The 22,768-nt window shown below is 39.5% G+C and overlaps 1 protein-coding gene across 9 annotated transcripts in view; it reads right to left on the bottom strand.

Annotated features, from left to right (window-relative positions):
* Positions 1 to 22,768, bottom strand: part of RHBDD1 (rhomboid domain containing 1) — a 177,471-nt gene that overhangs the window by 21,928 nt on the left and 132,775 nt on the right. The gene's annotated exons all lie outside the window — the stretch shown is intronic.

Raw genomic sequence — 22,768 nt, 5'->3', positions numbered from 1 at the left:
TATTTGATAAAGGGGCTAAAAGCATGCAATGGAGGAAGGATAGCATCTTCAACAAATGGTGCTGGGAAAACTGGAAATTCATATGCAACAAAATGAAACTGAATCCCTTTCTCTCGCCATGCACAAAAGTTAACTCAAAATGGATCAAGGAGCTTGATATCAAATCAGAGACAAGGCATCTGATAGAAGAAAAAGTTGGCTACAACCTACATACTGTGGGGTCGGGCTCCAAATTCCTCAATAGGACACCCATAGCACAAGAGTTAATATCTAGAATCAACAAATGGGACTTGCTCAAACTAAAAAGTTTTTTCTCAGCAAAAGAAACAATAAGAGAGGTAAATTGGGAGCCTACATCATGGGAACAAATCTTTACTCCTCACACTTCAGATAGAGCCCTAATATCCAGAGTATATAAAGAACTCAAAAAATTAGACAATAAGATAACAAATAACCCAATCAACAAATGGGCCAAGGACCTAAACAGACACTTCTCAGACATACAATCAATCAACAAGTACATGAAAAAATGCTCTCCATCTCTAGCAGTCAGAGAAATGCAAATCAAAACCACCCTAAGATATCATCTCACTCCAGTAAGATTGGCAGCCATTATGAAGTCAAACAACAACAACAAGTGCTGGCGAGGATGTGGGGAAAAGGGTACACTTGTACATTGTTGGTGGGACTGCAAATTGGTGCAGCCAATTTGGAAAGCAGTATGGAGATTTCTTGGAAAGCTGGGAATGGAACCACCATTTGACCCAGCTATTCCCCTTCTGGGTCTATTCCCTAAAGACCTAAAAAGAGCATGCTACAGGGACACTGCTACATCGATGTTCATAGCAGCACAATTCACAATAGCAAGACTGTGGAAGCAACCTAGATGCCCTTCAATAGACGAATGGATAAAAAAAAATGTGGCATTTATACACAATGGAGTATTACTCTGCATTAAAAAATGACAAAATTATAGAATTTGGAGGGAAATGGATGGCATTAGAGCAGATTATGCTAAGTGAAGCTAGCCAATCCCTAAAAAACAAATGCCAAATGTCTTCTTTGATATAATGAGAGCAACTAAGATCAGAGCAGGGAGGAAGAGCAGGAAGAAAAGATTAACATTAAACAGAGACATGAGGTGGGAGGGAAAGAGAGAGAGAAGGGAAATTGCTTGGAAATGGAAGGAGACCCTCAGGGTTATACAAAATTACATACAAGAGGAAGTGAGGGGAAAGGGAAAAATAATACAAGGGGGAGAAATGAATTACAGTAGAGGGGGTAGAGAGAGAAGAGGGGAGGGGAGGGGAGGGGGGATAGTAGAGGATAGGAAAGACAGCAGAATACAACAGACATGAGTATGCCAATATGTAAATCAGTGGAAGTGTAACTGATGTGATTCTGCAATCTGTATACGGGGTAAAAATGGGAGTTCATAACCCACTTGAATCAAAGTGTGAAATATGATATATCAAGAACTATGTAATGTTTTGAACAACCAATAAAAAATAAATAAATAAATAAATAAAATGTCATGGGAAAAAAAAAAAAAAAGAAAAGAAAGCCCTACATGGTATGGCCGCTGGCCTCCTTGCTGGTCCAGGCCAGGCTCGCTTTTGTCTCACCTTACCTCCCGCAGCCTCCCTCTCCTCTGCTTCATTTCCTTCAGCTCTCAGTGCAAACACCACATTCTTAGGAAAATGAATCCTCAATCGGCCCAATGAGGGTCCTTTGCATGAGACTCTTAAAGGACTGATCCTCTTTCTTCAACATGTATGATACCATAATTGGTGACTACTCATGAACTTGATTATTTCACTAAGATTCATCCCTATTTGATTGTAAGTGCTACGGAGGTAAGAACTAGGAGGGTTTGTGTTCTTGGGATGGACAAAGAAATACAAATGTTGGAATGGAAGGGAGGAAGAGGGATGGAGAGTATTAATGGCCATTGTCATTTTAAGGAAAAGAATGAACTCTGAGGAAGGACTTCCTAAGGTCTCAGAGCCCTGGAGTCCAAAGTCAGATCTCAGTCCTGTTCTTTTGTTCATGTTGCTTTGGAAACTCTGCCCACACTTTTCCCTTTACTACTGGATCTTGCCTCACTTTGACAGAGGCATGGCAAAATATATTTTTTTTCTGTTTGTTTTTTGAATGGAGTCTATGAGGGTATGAGAAGGGCTGCAATTGGCATGGAGGAGGAGATAGCAAATTGTTACTGTGAATATTTGAGTTGCTTTTTTTTTTGGAGAGGAATGAACAAATTTAGGGAATGTTGAAGAAGTATATGATTTGTTGCTGTTTATATCAAGTACAGTATTTCTAGAATTATTTCTGCAGATCGAAGGACATTTGATTAAGGGCATCTCACTCAGAAAAAGGTCTAGACCTGTTTTTAGATCATTCTCTTAGGGCAAAAATAAAATTCTCTTAGGGTAGCAAAAGCTTAGGGAGTTCACTCTACCAACTTGACTGATCTAAATGGAACATACTTCTATGAGTCATTTGTAGCCTTAAATACTATAGAGAAAAGAATTTATACAACATGCCCAAACAGCCTCTCTTTGATGTGGTAACTCTTTTAAAACCACACTGTTCAAATTTATGCTAAAATGTAAGTCCTTCATGTTTACAGTGGTACTGTTGGAGGAATGCAATATAAAAGTACATCAGTTAAATTTCAAAGACAACACTTATAACCTCAGAACAATGGGGCAATTCCCAGTGTAAATTTATGAGCTGCTAAACCTCAAAGGTTTCTTCAATTAGCAATGAAGGCTCTTGACATATCTGCTGCCTGATATAGGGACTGGTCTTTATATAATTTTGAGTGTACTGCCTATATAAGAATTTTTCCTTACTTTTATTTACCTCAGATGACAACCATTGCACTTTTCTCTGTGCAGCGTATGATCCTGCTAATTATGCTGTAGGGCCAGAATGGTGTTTCACAGCTCACTATTGCTCCTGGGGCAGGCTACAAATTACACATAATGCACTGCCTTGTAATTGCTGCACTGTGAACTTGGCTCGCCTTTCCAACACAAAATACTCACATCCAAGTTGTTTTGTTATAAAAAACCATAAGGAATTCTTTTGGTTATAAACATCTAAAGACATAACATTCTCATGAATTCCAGTTGGCTATTTTGGACACACAGGGGGCAGGCGAGACTGCAAAGCAAAGGAAAACATACTTCAAATTAATATTTACAGAGAAAAAGGGAGCAGCAGTCATGAAGGCAACGTGACATTTAATGCAAGTACAGTGTATGGAATGAAATGAACAGGAAGCAAGCTGAAGGTGCACAGAGTCCAAACTGGGACACCAGAGATATAGGTCCAGCATTGTCCTTGACCCTTCCTGGCCTTGGGCTCCTTATTCTGAACACTAAGGTACAAAACCAAAAGATCACAAAGGGGCCTTTTCCCACGAAGACAGGAATGTCACGACAACAGTGGCTTGCTGGCAAACCTGATTTGTAGGCCAGACTCTCTCAGCCTGATGGTGCACAGGCCTGGAGTCTCATGCCTAGTAGGAGGCCTCTCACTGTAACCTGTTTGTTTGAGACCCCTTAGAAAAAGATGATGGTTCTTTAAGGGAGTGGGGGCAGAGGGGGGTACATGACAAATGATTCCTCAAGTTTTATATATGAAACACCACCAAATGGGAGGGGCAATCTGAAGAAGAGTATAGTGACTGCTTACACTCATCACTGCTCTTGGGCCCCATCACCTGGGAGTCTGCATTGCAGAGGTCTCCAACAGACTTGCCATGGTTTTTGTGCTTGCAGCATTCAGAAGCAACATCTAGGCACTGGTATGGTATTCCTAACCCTTATATTTCCCCTCCTCTCCTTGCCAAGAGACAATAATTTGATATATGAATTCAGTTCAGTTTCTTTTCTCTTTGTATCAAGTAAATGAATGTTCTAGAAGAGCTTAAGGTTGGGCATGGTGGTATGCATCTGTAATTATAGAGACTTGGGAGGCTAAGGCAGGAGTTCAAGACCAGCCTTGACAATTCATTGAGGCCCTAAGCAACTCAGCAAAACCTTGTTTAAAAATAAAAAATAAAAGGGGCTGGGGACATGGTCCAATGGTTAAGTGCCCCTGGTTTCAATCCTTAGTACCAAGAAATAAAAAGAATAATAAAATAATTTAGAGGAGTTTAAGGTAGAAGTAGTACTCAACTCAAGTGAATGCATAAGTGTGTAGCAGGTGAGTTTCCTACAGAGTACAGATGGGATGATCAAAGAGGATAAAATGTGAGGGAGTTTCAAAGAGAGATATGTACAGGTTCACACATCTTGATAATTTACCACAAATAGTTACTGTGTTGGGACAATGTGCTGGAACAGCGCTCCTTTGATGCTGCTGCTTGTCAAAGTATTGCTTTGGACTTAGGAAGTCATTACTAGTGGTGCCTCATCTCTTCAAGCTCTACTATGAACACAGACAAAGATGAAATGGCAGATGGGAGGGCCAAGTGATGTAGCTCCAGACCAGGGACGCCACACAGGTTTTATCTGGATGCTATGTCTGCTCTTGAGAGAACAGCAGCCTGGTTTGTCACACCTTCTTGGTGTCCCTGCTACTAAAGACTTTGGGGTTACATCCTTCCAATCCATACTACATACAGTCTCCAAACAAAACAACTGGGACTTGTGACCAGACAGGTACCGAGTGCCACTGGGTACAGGAGGCCTGACTATTTTCAACTGGAACCACTAACATAATGGTATCCTTGTATTGTCTCTATTGCTCAGCTTTACATCCAGAACACAACACCCTGGATCCAGACAGATTATTCCTGCAGCTAAATATACCCAACAGAGACTTTAGAGGGACATTTTTAGATAATTTCCCATCTGTAATAATAAAACCTTGCTTTTGTGTGTATTATCTCAACTATTTTCTAAATAATATGTTGTTTCCAAGTAATCACCGTAACTTTTAATATGCCATTGTACAAGGCAATGTTTAAGCTTATGTATGGATCATTGCTGAAAATCCTAAGCCTAGTGGACTTTCAAGGGTTCCTTCTGTACAAAAAAACTGACATGTTTCCCTACACAGAAACATAGTTTGACATTATCTTTGTTCCCAATAGATGTCCCCATTCTGGCCAAATTACCCCTATTCATTAAGAGAACTAGCAAGGCTTTCTACCACCTGAATATGGACTGCCCTGGCTTCTGAGTAGTCTCATGGGGAAAGAGAAAGGATCGGGAAAATGAGAAAATGGATCGCTTTAGGAAGAAGCATCCTTTCTCATTCAAATGACCTTGATTTGCAATGTTCACCCTTCTTTACTGAGGTATATTGACAAAAAAGCATTATTTTCAAAGTATTCAATGTAATGACTTTTATTTATATATATATATATATGGTGGGGGGAGAAAGAGAGAGAGAATTGATTACCATAATCAATCAAGCTAGTTGATTTCAGGGCATCTATTCCATAGTCCTCTTTTAAAGGATTTTTTTATTCTCTTTCATTATTCTGGTACCATATTTTTTATTCTCTTTCATTATTCTGGTACCATCTTAGAGTCTTGCAAGACTCTAAGAACTCAGATCTGAAAGATTATATGTTAAAAATGAAACTGCTAATTACAGGAAAGGAAGAAGTGATCACTTTAAAGATACAATTCCCTGGCCTCTACCAGAGACGAAATTCTCCCATATCCACCAATGAGTCATCACAGTGAGTTGAAGCAACTGGCACTGCTGCTGGCCCACGTGTGGCCTTCAGAGTAATGGGCTTGGGACTCAGTTGTACCATTGAAGCCCAGCCTGCAAGACACATACTGCCATGGATACAAAGGGAGCTTCAAGACAGCTGGGATGTGCTGGAGCCACGTGCATGGGTGATGCTTCCATGGAACTGTTTCCCATTGCACAGCAACACCATACTGCAGTGGTTAGCAAACCTGCTCTGGGAGATGGGTGGAGCACACTGAAGATACCCTGGTGCCTGGAGACCCATACCCAAATCACAACCTAGGGCAAACTCCCATTTATTTTTTCATCCAAACTGAAAAAGTTAACAACTAGATATCTCTTGCACATCTTCATTTAATAAGGAAGTAACTCTACAGAAACAACACTTGGATACTCAGAAATTAACAGGCAACTCCACACAATATTGTGGGCTCACGTCCTTGTTCACATAACCTGTTTCATGTTCTACAATCACACCACAGTCACTGAACTGAGACAGGATCCCAGACCATCTTCTGAATCCAAGCAAAATTTAATTTTGACAGTAAAATACTGGGTTCAGCAAAATTTGGTGGTAAATACATATGCTCTCAAATTTTAGTTCTACTGAATAATGATCCGCCTATTTTGACAATTGCCCATTAATTAGAAAACTCTTCTTTCTCCTACGATTAACAGGTAACATTTTGTTGAGTACTTACTCTGTGTCAGGTACTGTATTAAGCACTGGGCACATATTATCTGATATAACTCCCTAATAATTATGAACAAGATCTGCCTTACCAGTAATAGGCCAGGGGAGAAAAAAGCTAAATTTTAAATTTTTATATCTCTAATCACTCCTTTGATTTGAAACTTGACATTTCCAATAACACCAAACTGTCTGTGATTGTCTTTAATGGTGGTAATCTGACTTTTCCTTCTTTCATTAATCAATACAACCAATACCAACTGAACACACATATTCTGGAGGGCACCACTGTGGACTGAGGGGACAGAAGGATGAGTCGGGCACAGTTTCTTCTCTTGAGAAGACCATTCAATCGTATGAAGAGTGTGGATGTGATTTACATGAGTACATATATTCACATCCATGGGACTTGTGCAATAAAACCCTCATTAAGATGTACATAAAATTTTTAGAGCTGGCTGGACTACAGAAGCTACCTAGACACCCTCTTGTCTTATAGATACTGAAACTGAATTCAGAAGAACTAAAAAAAAAAACTTACTTAAGGTCCCTTTGCTAACTGTGACAACTCTAGAATTAGAACCTAACTCTCCTCATTCCCATGGCCTGCACTGATGTACTGCTTATTTATCATCTTAAACAATATATGTTCTCAACAGGTTTCAAGCCAAAGGGGTCACTCCAGTGGCTCAGCTGCTCATGTAGACCCTAATTCAAAGCTATCAGGACAATGACTTCTCTTTGAGGTTGGGCTATAATTATCCCATGTGCAGCTGGCAGGCAGTTAAACTTCCATTAAAGAACTCTGTTTCTTGACTGATTTCTCTTCCTCCCTGAGTCAACAGTGAGCAAAAGGCCCAGATAAGTCCAGATCAAATTTAAGACCTATGTTGGCTAGCAAAGTATGCTTAGAACTTTGAGTGGCTTTGGTGAAAGCAAAGCGTGCAGAACGGTCAAAATCCTAATTATTTACTTAAATTGTCACACCTGGTGCTATGTGGAAAGGAACCATGAATAAGGAACCCATGGGTCAACTATCCATGCATGTGAAACAGGGTTAAGGAAGCGGGCCTGAGGTCAGGCTGGGAGTCAGGCTAGGCCTCCTTCCCCAAACCCTGATGCTCACCCCAGGCAGACAGTCCTTTTGCCACTTAGTAAGGCTGTGCAAGCAAAAAGGGGCCTCTCAGGACCGGCAGCTGAGGGCATACGGAAGCAGAATTACAATCCTGTCACAGAATACTCTTACTTACTGACTCTGGAATTGTTCTCATGCTCAGAGAAATGCTATGAGAAAGATACAATAGCTTCAATCCCGTCAATGAATGAGGCTGGTCAGGGACCTTCCCATCTGGTAATCACTTGTTCAAACAATAACAATGATGATAATAAATGGCCTGAAACTTTCGAGAATGAAAAATCTACGTTTTTAGACTGGTTTACACATGATCTTACTTTCTTCTTTGAAAGAAAACAACTCAAACAGAAAATTTTAGAAATGTCCTTGCTGAAGGGCAATGGAGGGGGAGAAAGTGAACATGAGAGGTTCCATCCTGGAATCATCATCTGAAATACCCTATGGTGTAGAGCTTTGCTTTTAATTAATATGCAACAATCTTTGGAGGGGGGACAGTTTAGGATTAATGGAACAGCAAACCGGAAATGTAGTGGAAAGGGAAACACCATCTTCCCACCTTCCTTAGACAATGGGGCCAGTCATCTCCCCCAGGCATCCACATCATATTCATCCACATCCATTTATATTCATCTCTGGCAGAAGAAAACACCTCACACACTTTTCTTGAGTAATTATTTCCTTAAAAAGATACCACAAAAATCTCATTTTTTCTCTTGGGAGAATATACTTCGAGATTCCTACTGCAACTTAAATAGTCTATGTGAGTTTAGAAAAGGTCATTTAAGGACAATAACACACACACACTCATTCTTGCGCATGCATGTACCCCCCTCCCCCCCCCTCACACACACACACACACACACACACACACACACACACACAGAGTTACGTGCAGGTAATGGTTCAGTCAATAATGAGCTGCTTGTATTTTGGTGTTGTATCACTTAGTGACATGTAGCACCTTAGCTTGTGTAAGTACATTCTGTGATGGTCACACAGTGATGAAATTGCTACTAATGCAGACCTCAGAACATATCCACAGTCCAGCAGTGCATGATTATGCTACAAGAAAGGAAATACTGAGAGTGAACAAGTATCCCTATGCTTGAAGTCCAGGGAGGAAGGGCGGGAACCAGAGTGAGCAACAAAACTTAACAAGTTCTGCATCTGTCGTTTGAAGTCAGGGCCTACCAAGAAATACAGAAACCTAAGCTCTACATGCCCCATTTTTATGCTGCAGGCTCCCTTCCCTCCTCTAACTCTAAGCTGACAAACAGAAGGTCTCTGTCTTTTGAATACTCAAGCAACTCTGATACACACACATCAAAAACTGATACACAAAAACCAAAACCACTTCAAATATACTTCAAAAAAGGTACCCCCAAGAAGCAATAGCTTGCCCAACTAAACAGACCGACTTTTGGTCCCCAAGGGCACATCTGTCTTGTTCACTGTGGTTTTACTACTACAGGTGTCCAATAGGATATGCTAAATGTCTGAAACCCTAAAGAATTTTCATGAAGGGAGAATACGTTCTACCATTTCCAGCTCCTTCCCTGACCCAGAAACTTGGCTCATGATGCGGCACTGTAGGTTTTGAGTTTAGCCTATGTCTGCCCTGTAGCCATCCAGTGAGGTCCACCATACCCTCCAGTGACTCTGGGGGTACAGATGACCCCAAAGGGGCAATGGCTCTCGGTATCCTTTTACATGTGCAGACCACCTTTCTCTGGGTGAAATCAGGGCTGAGGAAGGAAGGATGGCTCTTCCATTTAGGTCCTCCTGTCTTTCTCCTCCTCCCTCTCACTTAGACCCTCTGTATTTCTTTCTTTTGTAAGGAGTGGGCTCTCTCTAACTTTTTATCATGTTTGAAGGGTCCCTTGATACCAAATTCTAGAGCTTTGAAGAAAGGCCACAGAGAAAGAAGAAAAAAGTCACACCCATGAAAACACAAAGCACCTGAGAAATACCTACGAGCAAACACCTAGAACCTAGAATGTCAAGCAAAGCAAACCAAAAAACATACAGGCAAAACAAACAATCAAAAATCTTTCGTTTTGTCAAGAAATGTATTTGAATATTTAACCGGTCATAAGTCATTTATCCCATACTTGTAAGGAAAAATAAATGACAGTAATTAAACAGAGACAAAGGTATGATTAGGACTTGAAACTGGCCACTAATGCTTTCTATAAGAACTATCAAGTCAAAAAACCGTGTAGCCTGTTCTTTCTTGTGCCTCAGCTGTAATTAAAAACAAAACAAAACAAAAATCTGGTCTGGAAAAGCACATTGAGAGAGGCACAAGGAACTCATTTTGAATACATAGTCTGCGAAACGTCTTTTTAGTTTCTCCATGGTGGCAGTGGGAAAAAAACAAGCCAGCAAGGGGTTCAGATGTGCCTTCATGCCAGGCTTCATCATGCACTAGCTGCTCACTCATTGACTCTTTTATTCCTTTTCTCACTCATAAATATTTATGAAGCCTTTTACTGGGGTCTGTCATAGGATTGAGGGACACAGGAGTGAAGAGCAGAGCAGGCAGTGGGCTTCCTCCACAGAAGGGATGGTGCCGAGGGAGTATGAGTTCGAGAGGTGCTTGTGAAAATGTGTGAGATCTCACGTAATCAAATGTCTCCAAAGTGAAAAAGCAAGTGTAAAATTAAAAATAATGTTCAAGTAAACGTCTATGAAAAGTACAATTTCAGCCATTTATAACTCAACTCCTATATGTGATGATACATGTTAATGTTTATACACACACCCACACACGCTCTTATACTGATTTATTTAAGTATGTATTTAAATACTATGAATAGGATTTGCATATGTTTTAATACATTTGAAATTATATGGGTGGGATTTGCAAAAGTAAAAGCCCACATATGTCTTCAGGTGTCCCCCAAGAGGGAACTGGACATCCCTACTCTCTTGTAGTTTACGTAATGGAGTGAAGACAGAGGCACCAAAAACAGCCCCAATCACCTTGTAAAATGTCAAAGAAACAGTTCTGAGCCTCAACTTCTTCATGAAAACAAGCAAGAAATCAAAACCAGAACCACAGTCCTCAGGGAAGTTTTGAGAACCAAATGAAAATGTAGAATGGAAAGTATTTCAAAGGGCTGAAGAGACAAAAACTAAACTTGTGAAACTACTTAAGTCTCTGCTCCTCCAGGTGGTGTATGCTTCTGCACCTGTCTATGCAGGCCCAGGTCCCTGGAACAGAAAGAGTCTGCTCTGCTGCCCTTCTGTAGCCTACAGATGCTGCTGCCAAATAAGACTGCTTTGCTGCCCTTCTGTAGCCTACAGATGCTGCTGACGGACAAACTCACAAACAAATCAGGCTGCTTCATGTATAGAAGAAACTTGATTGACATCATGAGACTCAAATAGAGTTGTCGTATTGAAAGTATATTTTAGTTAAAAATGAAAATGTTTTAAAATTAACTCCAACCCTAAGCTGACACCACTTTTATTTGTCCTAAGAATGAGAAGCTGGAGAGTGCTCCTAAATTCCACTTTATTTTTCTCCTTTGTAGACTGACATTTTATGATATACCTTAATCCTCCCAGCTGGTTGTGGTAGTAGGTAAAAGGAGAAAATGAACTCAATTTTGAAAACGGACCATGTAGCATAACAAAGAAACACATCCTTGGAGGTGATTTAGTTTTAGACTTTGTCTTGTTCTCTTTTCCCTATTCCTCTTCATGTGTACCCAGTTGGGAAATGGGGTGGGAGCAGACTGGGGTGTGATATGACCAAGTTAGAAGAAGCATAAAAAATCTAAAGAGGGGTAACAATTATAAACTTCTGCAAGTAGAAACCGGCTGTTTCTAGTGTGTTACTCCAGTACTTGAGACCCTCCTTCTGGGTTCAAGATTCCCTTTGTGCCTCTCCACAGGATGTGTTAAGATGATATACAGTGTGTTTAAATATGACAAGAAAACAAACCAAGAAAATTTCAGCATTGTGAAGAATGAAAATGTACTAAAAATACTTTTAAAAGCTTTCAAACATGAAATCACAATTACAAAATAACTTCTTAATGATTTAGGCATAAAGTGACTCAGGAACATATGGATTAAATTTCCTTCAAATACATATGGCTTTAAAAATCGGAGGTGGGGGGTGAGGGGACATGTCGTTCAAAATTAGCTTCGCTTGTAATGCACAGCTCTGAAAAAGAGAGAAGTTTGTCAAGTTGTACCACTCCGGCAGCCCTTTGCTGGTGCTTTCTTTGGTGACTGTGTCAACTGGCAACAATGGCCATTACCTAAGAAACTTAGAATAACTTCCTTGGAAATGGTCTCTCTTTTCCTATTTAGGCAAAGTATTCAATAAGTTTAGAGTATATAATCCTTCTTCCCTTCCAATACCTCAAGCATCAAAACCAGAATTTACTTCTGTAAACAAAAGCTTGTACTATCTTAAGCCCAGAGCAAATAGCTATTGCATCTTTGTGATAACTCGGCACAGATTCACACACAGGGTTGTTTTTTCTATGCTCTTTAGTTCATTAAGAACCAGCATTGAGATACTGTTACTTCCTCTTCTTAATTGAAGATACAAATTTTAGACAATGCCTGGAACATAAAGGCTGTTTGACCTGCCAGTCATTTTTTCCCCATAGTGCCAATTCCATGCTCTCACTAATACTCCTGCCACCACCATCATTTCCATAAAACAGCAGCATTCACAGAACTTACTGTTTCCAAAGACATGCTCAAACACCTCATTCTATCCTGGGGGATAGTTCTGACAAATACTGACCCATGGTTTACATGGGAAAATTGAGAACTGAGGTTCAGAAAGCCCACTTTGCTAAACCAGCCATCCTGTGGACACCCATTGTGCTTTCCTGTCTTGCATCTCCTGTTCATTTTGGTTGAATTTTAGTAGTCAGGCTCTCTAGAAATGTCAAATCCCCACCTAACAACCTCTCATTCTTCAAGGAGGGAACAATATTCACATCTTTTAACATATAATCTTTAAACATTCAATCTTCGAGTGTGATGGTCTTTTTATATGCTGATGGACACTAGGCTATAGTCTACAGTTATTCAGATACTCATCATGGTGCTGCCATGAAGGTATTCAGTGGATATGACTGATGTCCATGATCAGTTAACTTCAAGGGAGATTATTTTAGATAATCTAAGTGGACCTGATCCAATCAATTAGCAGGCTTAAGAGCTGAGACTTATCTGAAGAGGACATTCCACCCTGGACTGCAGCTTCAGCACTGCCTGAGAATTTTGGGCTACCCTTCCAGACGGTCTGCCCTTTGGATTTGCCTGGTCAGCACTCTCCATTGCATAAGCCAGTTCCTTGTAATGATTCTTAACATACATCTCATACTGGTTCTGTTTCTTCATCAAACCTTGACTGACAAGTAATGCCCTTTCTGTGTTCTTTCAGTTTATATAATTCTTACACCATTTCTAGTTCATTGCTAGTCCTGTGACTTCTTTGTAGGTAGGTTCATGTCTTTGTAAACCACACAGTACTTAGTCTTACAAGTGAATAAATATTTGCTGGAAGAATTAAATTATATCATGCAAGAGCACTACCTCTTGTGAGATACTCATGGGAAGCTAGGGCTAGCAAAGGTTAGTCAGAATATGAGGTCATTTCACTGACGAGATATTACTATCACCCAACAACCAGTTGTGTCTCTCTTCCCTGTACAGAAGAGTACTGTGCATACAGGGCATTTAACGTTCGTGGGCCCCAGGCACTGAAGGATGAGGTTATTGCCTTTACCTTTGGCTCCTGACACTGTGGCAACCCAAATGCTCTAGCACATATATGCTTCGAAATGTCTGCTGGAGGGCACACTGTACTGATTGCTAGTCAAGAACTGCCTTCTTACCATCATAACACATTTAACAAGCTACAACATAAAAATTCCTTCAATAATGACTTCTAAAGTGAGTTGCAGAATTACAAGATTAGAAAAGTAGAAATCTAATAAGTTATCATGGATGCCAAAAGGTCATTAAATGCATAAGGTTACAGGTAGAATAAGAATTTTCCATTTTAAACATTTTACCTAGGCTAATTTAAAGAAATATATTTAGTAGCTGAACAAATACTTGAGAACCTCCTAAAAGCTGGGCACAGTTTGTTACCACATCATGAGATAATAGCTGGAAAGATTTTTGGAAAATACATTTGGGATATCCTGACTTATGCTATTTGTTATGTAGCATTTATGGAATATATTCTTTGGAATTTGGGAACACCTTAGAAAGAGGGGCTCCATCTCCTATGTCAGTTCTCAGTGTGATTCCCAGACCAGCATCACAACATTATGTGGGAATCTGTTAGAAAAGCAAATGTTCAGACCCCCTCTAGACTCAATAAATCAGGAACTCATAGGGGTTCTCAAGCTTTACACACCAGAATCACCTGCAGAACCTTTAAAAGACAGAATCCTGGGTCTCACCCCCAGAGTTTCTGGGTAGTAGGTCTGGGCTGGGCTCTAAAATTTTGCATTTCTAACAAGTTTCCAGGCCACATTTGAAGAATCAATGCTCTAGATCTGCACTGTACAATGGCCACTAGGCATGTATAACTTGTTAATTTAAATTAATTAAAACTACATAAAACTAAAAATGTAGTTCCTCAGTTATACTAAATGCATTTGGTGTGCTCAGCACTTGTGGCTAGTGGCTACTATGTTGAACAATGGAAATAGAGAACATGTCTATCACTTCAGAGAATTCTCCTGGGCAGAGCTACTTGAGATAAATCCAAGGAAAGTACCCTTCATATTCAAGCAGGTGCTATAAGCAGAGGAAATAGCAACACCAAAGAGTACAAGGGCCGATGTTCCAAAACACAGGCACTGCTTGCTCTTCACCAGCTTCTCATCTGGATGACTCTGTGTAGCTTCAGGATGAGTCACAACAGGAATTTACTTATTTAGCTCTAGTTAACTATTCTCCTACACAAGGCTAGGAAAGCCAGCAGTAGTAATGCAGCCTGTGTTGGCCATCATGTTTTTGCCTTTTATTTTTTTTATTAGGGGCAAAGGTGAGAGAGATTTAAAACTCAGACTGTGGCTCATGTCTATGAGGATAAATCCACTGATCATTCTCAGTCCTCATCTTACCAGGACTGGGGAGACTACATGGCATTTGGTGCATCTGAATACTCCCTCATGGAAGAAGATCCTTGTCTTGTCTCCCAGAACTGTGCACTCTCTTCTCAGTTTGCTCACCCTGCTTCACTGGTCCCTTCTTTTCACTCACACCTCCTTTTCTCTCCAACCTCCTAACACTGGAGGACACAGCACTCAGTCCTTGATCTCCTTCTCTTCTATACTCATTCCTCTTGCCGATTTCATCCACTGTCTTGAACTTCAATACTGTTTGAACCACGATGATGTCTTCCTAGACTGTGTCTCTTTTCTGACCTCACTCAGCCACCTACTCACCATTTCTTGGTGGGGCTCTAATAACCTTCTCAATGGACACAACTTTAAGACCAAACTCAAACTTTTTCCTGCAAACCTGCTCTATCTCTTAGTGCACATCATTGGTAGCTCCAACTTTCCAATGGCCTTGGTCAAAATAAGCCACCCTTTACTTATCTTTTCCTCACAATCACACCATTCTGTCAAAAAATCCTTTTGCTCCCCCTTCCCAGTGTATCCAGAAGCTGACCTCTACACCTCCACTGCTACCACTGAGTGGGAGAAACAGTCCTCTCCTGCCCGCCCATGGTTATAGACTCTTCACTGGTCTTCCTGCTTCTGCCTTTGCTGACTGAATTTATTTCCTAGAGTTGGGTTACTTAAGACGACAGAAATTTTCTCAAATTTTTGGAAGCCAGACGTCCAAAATCAAGGTGTTGGCAAGGTTAAATCCTGGTGGCTCAGAGAGAATCCGGCTTCCTAGTTTTTGGTGGCTGCTGGCAATCTGGCATTCCTTGACCTGTGAGAGCCCCCCAGTTTCCGCCTCTGTCTTCAGATGGCCTATTTCTATGTGTTGTCTTCTCCTTTCCTATCTCTTATCAGGACACTTGTCACTGGCCTTAGGGTGTACTCTAATCCAGGATGACTTCACCTGGAGATTCTTGATTACATCTACAAGGACCCTTATATTCCAAACAAAGTCATAAGCTGAGGTTCTGGGTGGGCGTATCTTCTGGGGGAATACCATTCAACCCGCTGCTGTTCCACAGATTATTTCAATACAGTAGTCACAGTGACCTTTTAAAAGTTGCCAGATTATGTTATTCCTCTACTTAAAATTCTCTAATGTCATTCACCTCACTCAGAGAGTAACCAAGATCCTTAGACCAGACTAAAAGACTGTATGATCTGGGTTTGCACCTCAGTGTCCTTGTCTCCTTCCATCCAGTCATAGGTCACAGTGGCTCTGACTAGTTGAGGTGGAAGGACTGGAGACATATTTTGAGCTAGCATGAAAAGGGCTTGGCTATTGATGACATCCAGGAGGCAAGAGTGAGAAGAAATGGGTTGGGGGAACTAGAAAAGAATTACATGTTCAGTTTTGCACAGGCTGCATCTGAAATGCCCCTGAGTAGGTTTATATATAATTTTAGAAGCTGGGCTAAGAGATCTGGGCTAAGACGATAAAGGTGGAAGTTGCAGGCATATTAATAATAATCAAAGCCTTAGAAGAAAAGAGGACCTACAATTTGGTCATTAGAGTAGCCAATATTCACAGAAGGTGGTGAGTCTACAAAAGAAAACAAGGACAAAGGTGGGAGCAGCATCAGGAAAGTGTAGCACTGGGAAGAAGGGAGGAACAGGCAAGGAGGGAGAAGTGTACCACTGTAGGGAAATTCGAGGAAGTAAAGTGACGCTAAGCCCTGCTGACACTGAGGTCACAGGAGAACTACTTCATTAGAGTAGTGGAGATAAGATTTAAAGATGAAATGAAGACAAAACGTTCTTCAGGGGAGTATAAATGGAAATGGAAAGGAAACTGAAAAGCAGTTGTGGGTTTCTGGCTTCAGGGCCTTTCCTTCCTTTCTCTGAAGACAGAAGAAAAAAGGAAAAAAATCAATAATAAAAAAACATATCTCTGAGGAAATGGGCCAGGTAAAGGATCAGCTCTTTGAAAAGAGGAAGGAGACCTCCCTGTGCAGGAAGGAAGAGATGAGCACAGGGTGGGCAAAGTGAAAGTGATTTAGGGTTTCCATGATGGGTGGTTGAAGCCATCTTCATGGTGGGCCTTTGATACTTACCGGGGCCTCCATTTTCTTAATCCATCAAGTGCCAAATTTTTAATTCTGGGAATATAAAAAATTATTTCAAAGTTACCATTAGAGGTTTATTTCTTGTTTAATCTGAGTTTTTATAAGTGTTCTACATGTGAGATCATGGGACAAAATGGGTTAAGGTAGTCCAGGACCGCTGAGTTGTGGACATACATTTAAAATAAGCTCAGTCCACTCTGATGGATGGGTCATGTCCCCTAGTTAGGCTCAGCTGCCAGATAGCAGGTTTAAGAAGCCAAGTGTCCAGGCTCACCCACGCCTGACTTTTTTTTTTTTCCAGATAGGAAAGAGATATTTACCCAAGAGTACCTGAAATAAGGCATCAGAAATCTAAGCAGGGTAGGAAGAAAAGCAATGCAATAGAAGGAACCAAATTGGGAAGGAGGCCAAAGAATGCTTACAGTTGATTATTCAGAACTTTGAGCTCACCTATAAGTAGTTGAAAACTCAAATATTAAATCCATGAATGCTAAGAGCCTGGTGTATCTCATATGAGAAGTAAGGGGTTTTAGATATGGCTACTCTACTACCAAGTAGAGCTCTACTTCTACCAAAGAGATCAGTGGGCCTTTGATATTGAAAATGTAGGAAGGAGTATTCCAACTGAAGGGATATCATTCCAAATCTAGATACTTCATAACTTAATTATGTCTAAATGATGCCTAAATGATAATAAATGTCTCTAAGAAAAGGTGTTTCACTAATTTTGTTACAGCAAATTTTATATTAGTGTCCTCTATGGGTTTTATCCAAATTCTTTTTTTACCTTAAGTTATATTCCAGCACAATGATTCTCAACCAGAGGTGATTCTGCTCCCCAAAAGTCAACTGGCCAACTCTGGAGATATTTCTGTCACAACTGGAAGAGTATGTGATGGTATACAGTGATGAAAGGCCAGGGATGCTTCACAGTCTCCTATAATGTACAGAGAGCCTCACTCCATCCCAACAAGGAATCCAGCCCCAGAGTCAACAGTGCCAAGGCTGAGAACCTGCTCTGGAACAGAAGCACTTGAAAAGTAGGCCTTTCATATCAGAGAGAAGAGGGCTCAACTTTGGATCATAGTAAGCAATTATCTTCAAATTTTCAATAGTCTAAATAAAACTACTTTAGGCGTTCAGAGAGGGTATCAAAATAAGTACGCAAAAAGTAAGAGCTTTAGATATGTAAAAGAGCCTATGGTATGTACTCGATTTCTTCCTCTTCTTCTTCCTCCCTTGCCTAGCTTTTCCCATCCTTTTGTTTATTGTCCAGAAAGATAATCATCTCTGATTTTCACCAGTTCCTGCAGACTGGAAAATTAAACTCCAACCGCAAATTTAACTTTGATAAAATTTCTTTACCTGAAGTAAATGTGAAAATCTAAAGAATTTAGTAAGATGGGCTTTGCACATATACAGAAATGATCAGAATATATAGATTAAAGATCAGACTGCAATTACATTCTGAGCAGAGTAATGTAATTAGCAAATTTATGAATGGGTCTTCTTTTCACAGTTCTTCTGTCAGGGCTAATTACTTGTATTAATTAGAACTGTCAACACATGAATATGCTTGTTGAAACTACTTCCTATGGTAAAATATGAGACTTGTAAATATCAAGACACTTGGAAAAATGCAAAGACTCATTTATTAGCAACTCTAAATGATGTAGAAGCACTGACTGCACAATGAGCTTTGGGAATTGACTGTAAATAGATTCTTAGTTAATGAATTTGCTATTTATTCTCCCTTGCTTAGGCATCAGTTTCAATTTAGTTTTGGAATGAAAATGCCCAATTCATCCCACATTAGACAGAGTGAAACAAGGATAAGGAAATAATTTTACAAGTTATTGGAAAACTGGAAGACTACAAGTTGAGCAGGAGGGAGTTCCTATCTCTTCTCTGATGAGTCCAAAATAGGCTGAAGAAGAAATTCTAAGAACTGTTGAAGTGATAGTCTTTGAATCAGAGTTTGAATGCCAATTTTAAACTCTATGTGACTTTGGTAAATGGTCAAGTTACTTAACCTCTTCTGAACAATGGAGACAGCAAAAGAACTTGTGAAGTACTGTTGTGAAACTTACATGAGTTAATGTGTGGAAAGTGCACAGACCAGTGCCCGGCTCAAGATATGTGCAGCTACTACTATTTTCATAATCATCATCATTGGAGATGAAGGTGGAAACATGGAGAACTGAACACTCCCAGAACTAGCTCACAGAAGCAATACACAGAGTGGTAAAGAGCACTGGAATCAGACCTGCATCACACCCCAGCTCCATCACTCATTTGGTTTCTTCTGAGCCTCAACTGTACCCTATTCCCTGTATGAGTTCTTGTGAAAAGTAAATGAAAAAAAAAAAAAAAAAAAAGCTATGCCTGGTACTAACAGAAGCTTTCTAAATGTCAGTGCTTAAGTTCATTACCATTATTATCTCCCCAAATGATTAAAACGGAAGCAAAAATAAAATTTTCAATTAATGACCAAAGTAAGTAGGGAGAGAAAACAGATGGAAGAAGAGAAAGACAAAGGAAGAGACAAGAGGAGGGCATATACCAAGGGCCTCCTTGTGCCAGCTGCCCTTTGTCTCCCATCTCAGGTGGACATCTGGGCTGCCCCAAGAGGAGGGCGTAACTCCCCACCCACAACAACCTTTTAAATCTGAGCTGAGATTCCACCTGAGGCCTGATGGGATGCAAAGCCTGTACCATGCTGAACTTGTGAACGCTGTATGCAAAAGGCTTCATCACAGACTGAAGGGACACAGATTACAAACCCTTCTGCCTACATTTTCCCCTCTCTATATATTTAAAACTATAGTAACCAAATCCATAATAGGCAGAGCTTATTCTGGCTAGCTAAAATGTATCTGATGACTCTCATAACATACCTAGCATAAAACAGTTTTAAATTAAGGCCAGTTCAGTAAGTCACTTCAATTTTAATCCCTTTCAGTAACAACTTTGTGACAGTCTAAAAAATATAATTATTTTTGTTTTATTTTACTCGTCCTTTCAGAGACTCACATGCCTGACAGCAAGAGAAGGCTCTCATGGAGGCTGCAGGGAACACTTACAGAATGACCACGATACCTTCAAAGCATCCTCCAATTCAGATCTTATATTTCTGGACATAGCAAGATGTCAATATTAGAGCTGACTTCAACTAAAAATCCACTTTTATATAATTAACTTATAGAATTAGATAATTAATAAAATATAAGTTGATGATCCCTAATTCTGCCTTGAAAATCAAGAAATATTTTAAAATTCTGGCCAAAAAATTTATAGAATCAAAATAATCCAACATATAAAAAAAATTGAGCCAGGCACAGGAGAGCAAGCCTGTAATCCTAGCTACTCTGGAGGCAAAGGCAGGAAGATTACAAGACCAGCTTTGGGGAAATTTAGTAAGATCCTATCTCAAAATAAAAAATTAAAAGGGTGGGGGATGTAGTTCAGTGGTCAAATGACCCTGGGTTCAATCCTAGTACAGGGGGAGCAGAGGAAAATCCAGTAGGAAGATGTTCTGGATCCTTTCACAAGAATGCCTGTTATTATGTAAAATTGTGGATATGTAACCGACGTGATTCTGCAATCTGCATTTGGGGTAAAATTGGGGGTTCATAACCCACTTCAATCTAATGTATGAAATATGATATGTCAAGAGCTTTGTAATGTTGTGAACAACCAATAAATAAAATAAAATAAAATAAAAATAAAAAGATAAAAAAAAAAGAATGCCTGTTAACTACTAGGATACTATATAACAGAAAGTCCACAGCATTCCTATATTGATAGGAGAAAGCATTCCAATTAGGTTATGCAATCACTTAAAGAAATTCCTTTATATAGAGAGTAGGTTAGAAATAATGCCAAAGGGACAGACTTATAAACACAAGAAAAGGTAGTCAATGCCTTTATTCATTAATGAAATTAAAATGAAAATCACACACAATGTAAAATGTTACAACTACTTTGAGTACGGTTTGACAGTTCATTAAAAAGTAAACATGCACATTTCACATGACCCAGCCATTCCACTCCTAGGGATTTACTCAGCAGAAATAAAAGTATATATTTATGCAAATATTTGTGGATGGATGTTTGTAGCTGCTTTCTTGTAAAAGCCAAATCACTGCTAACAATTCAAAAGTTCAATAACAGATGAACAGATAAATAAATTGTAGAATATCCATACAAGGACATACTATTTCCAATAAAAGGGAATTAACTATTAATATACACAGTGAAATGGATAAAGTCCAACTAACTATGCTTGGTGAAATAAATCAGATGATCAAAGTATAGTTGTCCCTCAGTATCCAGAGGGACTGTTTCTGGGATGCCCTAGAGACACCAAACTTTGAGATGCTCAAGACCCTTAAATTAAATGGTGTATTTGTATATCATCTATGCATACACTCCCCCATATTTTAAACCATCTCTATCTAGATTACTTACAATACCTAATACAATGTTAAATGTCATGCAAAGAGTTGTTACATTCTATTGTTTAGGGAATAATTACAAGTCTGTAAAAGTACAGTACAATTTTTTGTTTCAAGTATTTTTAATTTTTGGTTGAATCCACAGATGCAAAACCAACGGATATGGATGGCTGACTATATACAGTATGTTTTCGTTTATAAAAAGAAACTTACAAAATTCAAATTAAATCACAGTGACAGAATGCAGTGGTTGGCTGAAGAATAAGTATGAGTGAGGGAGAGTCTAGATGAATGACCATGGGACAGAAACAGGGGTGATGGGTTCTTTAATTGTCTCAATGGTGGTGAGGTGTACACATATAACAATGCTGAACAAATTGCACATTTAAAATATATGTAGTTTATCATATGACATTTATGTCTCAATGAAACTATAAAAACTAATACTTTCAAATTCCTAAAGAACAGATTCATTTAACATCAAAATTAGCATCTATATAGCTCTCTTCACTTTCTTTTCATGATATTCTCTTTTTGTCTGTACTGAGGATGTAACCCAGGGCCTCATGTATGCTAGGCAAGTGCTCTATCACTGACCTATATTCCCAGCCATTTTTCCATTTTGTTTTAAAATTAAGTTGCTCAGGCTGGCCTCAAACTTGAGATTCTCCCGCATCAGTCTCCTGAATATCTTTGATTATAGGTATGTGCCACCATGCCTTTTGACATGGTACATCATGTCATTTGATCTTCATAAAACGAAAGTCTTATTATTCTGAGAATAAGTTTGTGCCACCATCCAGATTTCACAGTTGAGAAAATGAAGCCCAACAGGCTCCACAATTTCCCATTGTGTACACAAGATTTATTGGGGAAGTGTTTGGCTCCCAAAGATTTACTGAGCCTACCCTATGCTAAGGACATCTATTACCAATAGGACAATAAGTCTTCTGGCATATACCCTAAGTTCTTTCAGATCTATTATCTTAACCCAAAATATGATTTTATAAAACCTTGACTTGCTTAAGAGATCTCAAAAGAGAGCAGAAGGCAGGAAGAAAATAGGCCTCATATTATGTCTAGCTCTTGCTGAATTAGGAGAAAAAGAACTCAGAAAAAAGAGAGAGTATGGTAGAAGACCAGGGAACTGGGTACCACTTCTGGAGTCTGTGGGAAAGGAGACATGGCCCTTTCCAAGGAGTCTGGCATCTAGAATACCAAAGTCTCGGCTTTAAACACACACATAGACAGTCACCAGAAAAATTCATCCTAAACTTTAAGCTGTTAAATTTGGGATACAACACATTTTTTTAATCTTTGGTTTTTCTCCTCCATTCTATTAGGATAATGATATACTTACTTTTAAAAAAATAATAGCTTGGGCTAGGGTTGTGGCTCAGAGGTAGAGTGCTTGTCTACCATATGTGAGGCATTGGGTTTGATCCTCAGCACCATATAAAAATAAAATAAAGATATAAATAATAATAATAATAACTTCATTGAAATTAAATTCCTAAACACAC

This window comes from Spermophilus citellus (genome assembly GCF_964194105.1).
Source record: "Spermophilus citellus genome assembly, chromosome: 11".
In the NCBI taxonomy this organism is placed as follows: Eukaryota; Metazoa; Chordata; class Mammalia; order Rodentia; family Sciuridae; genus Spermophilus; species Spermophilus citellus.
The sequence above is the reverse complement of the archived record's forward strand: the minus strand, read 5'-3'. Positions and strand labels throughout refer to the sequence as shown.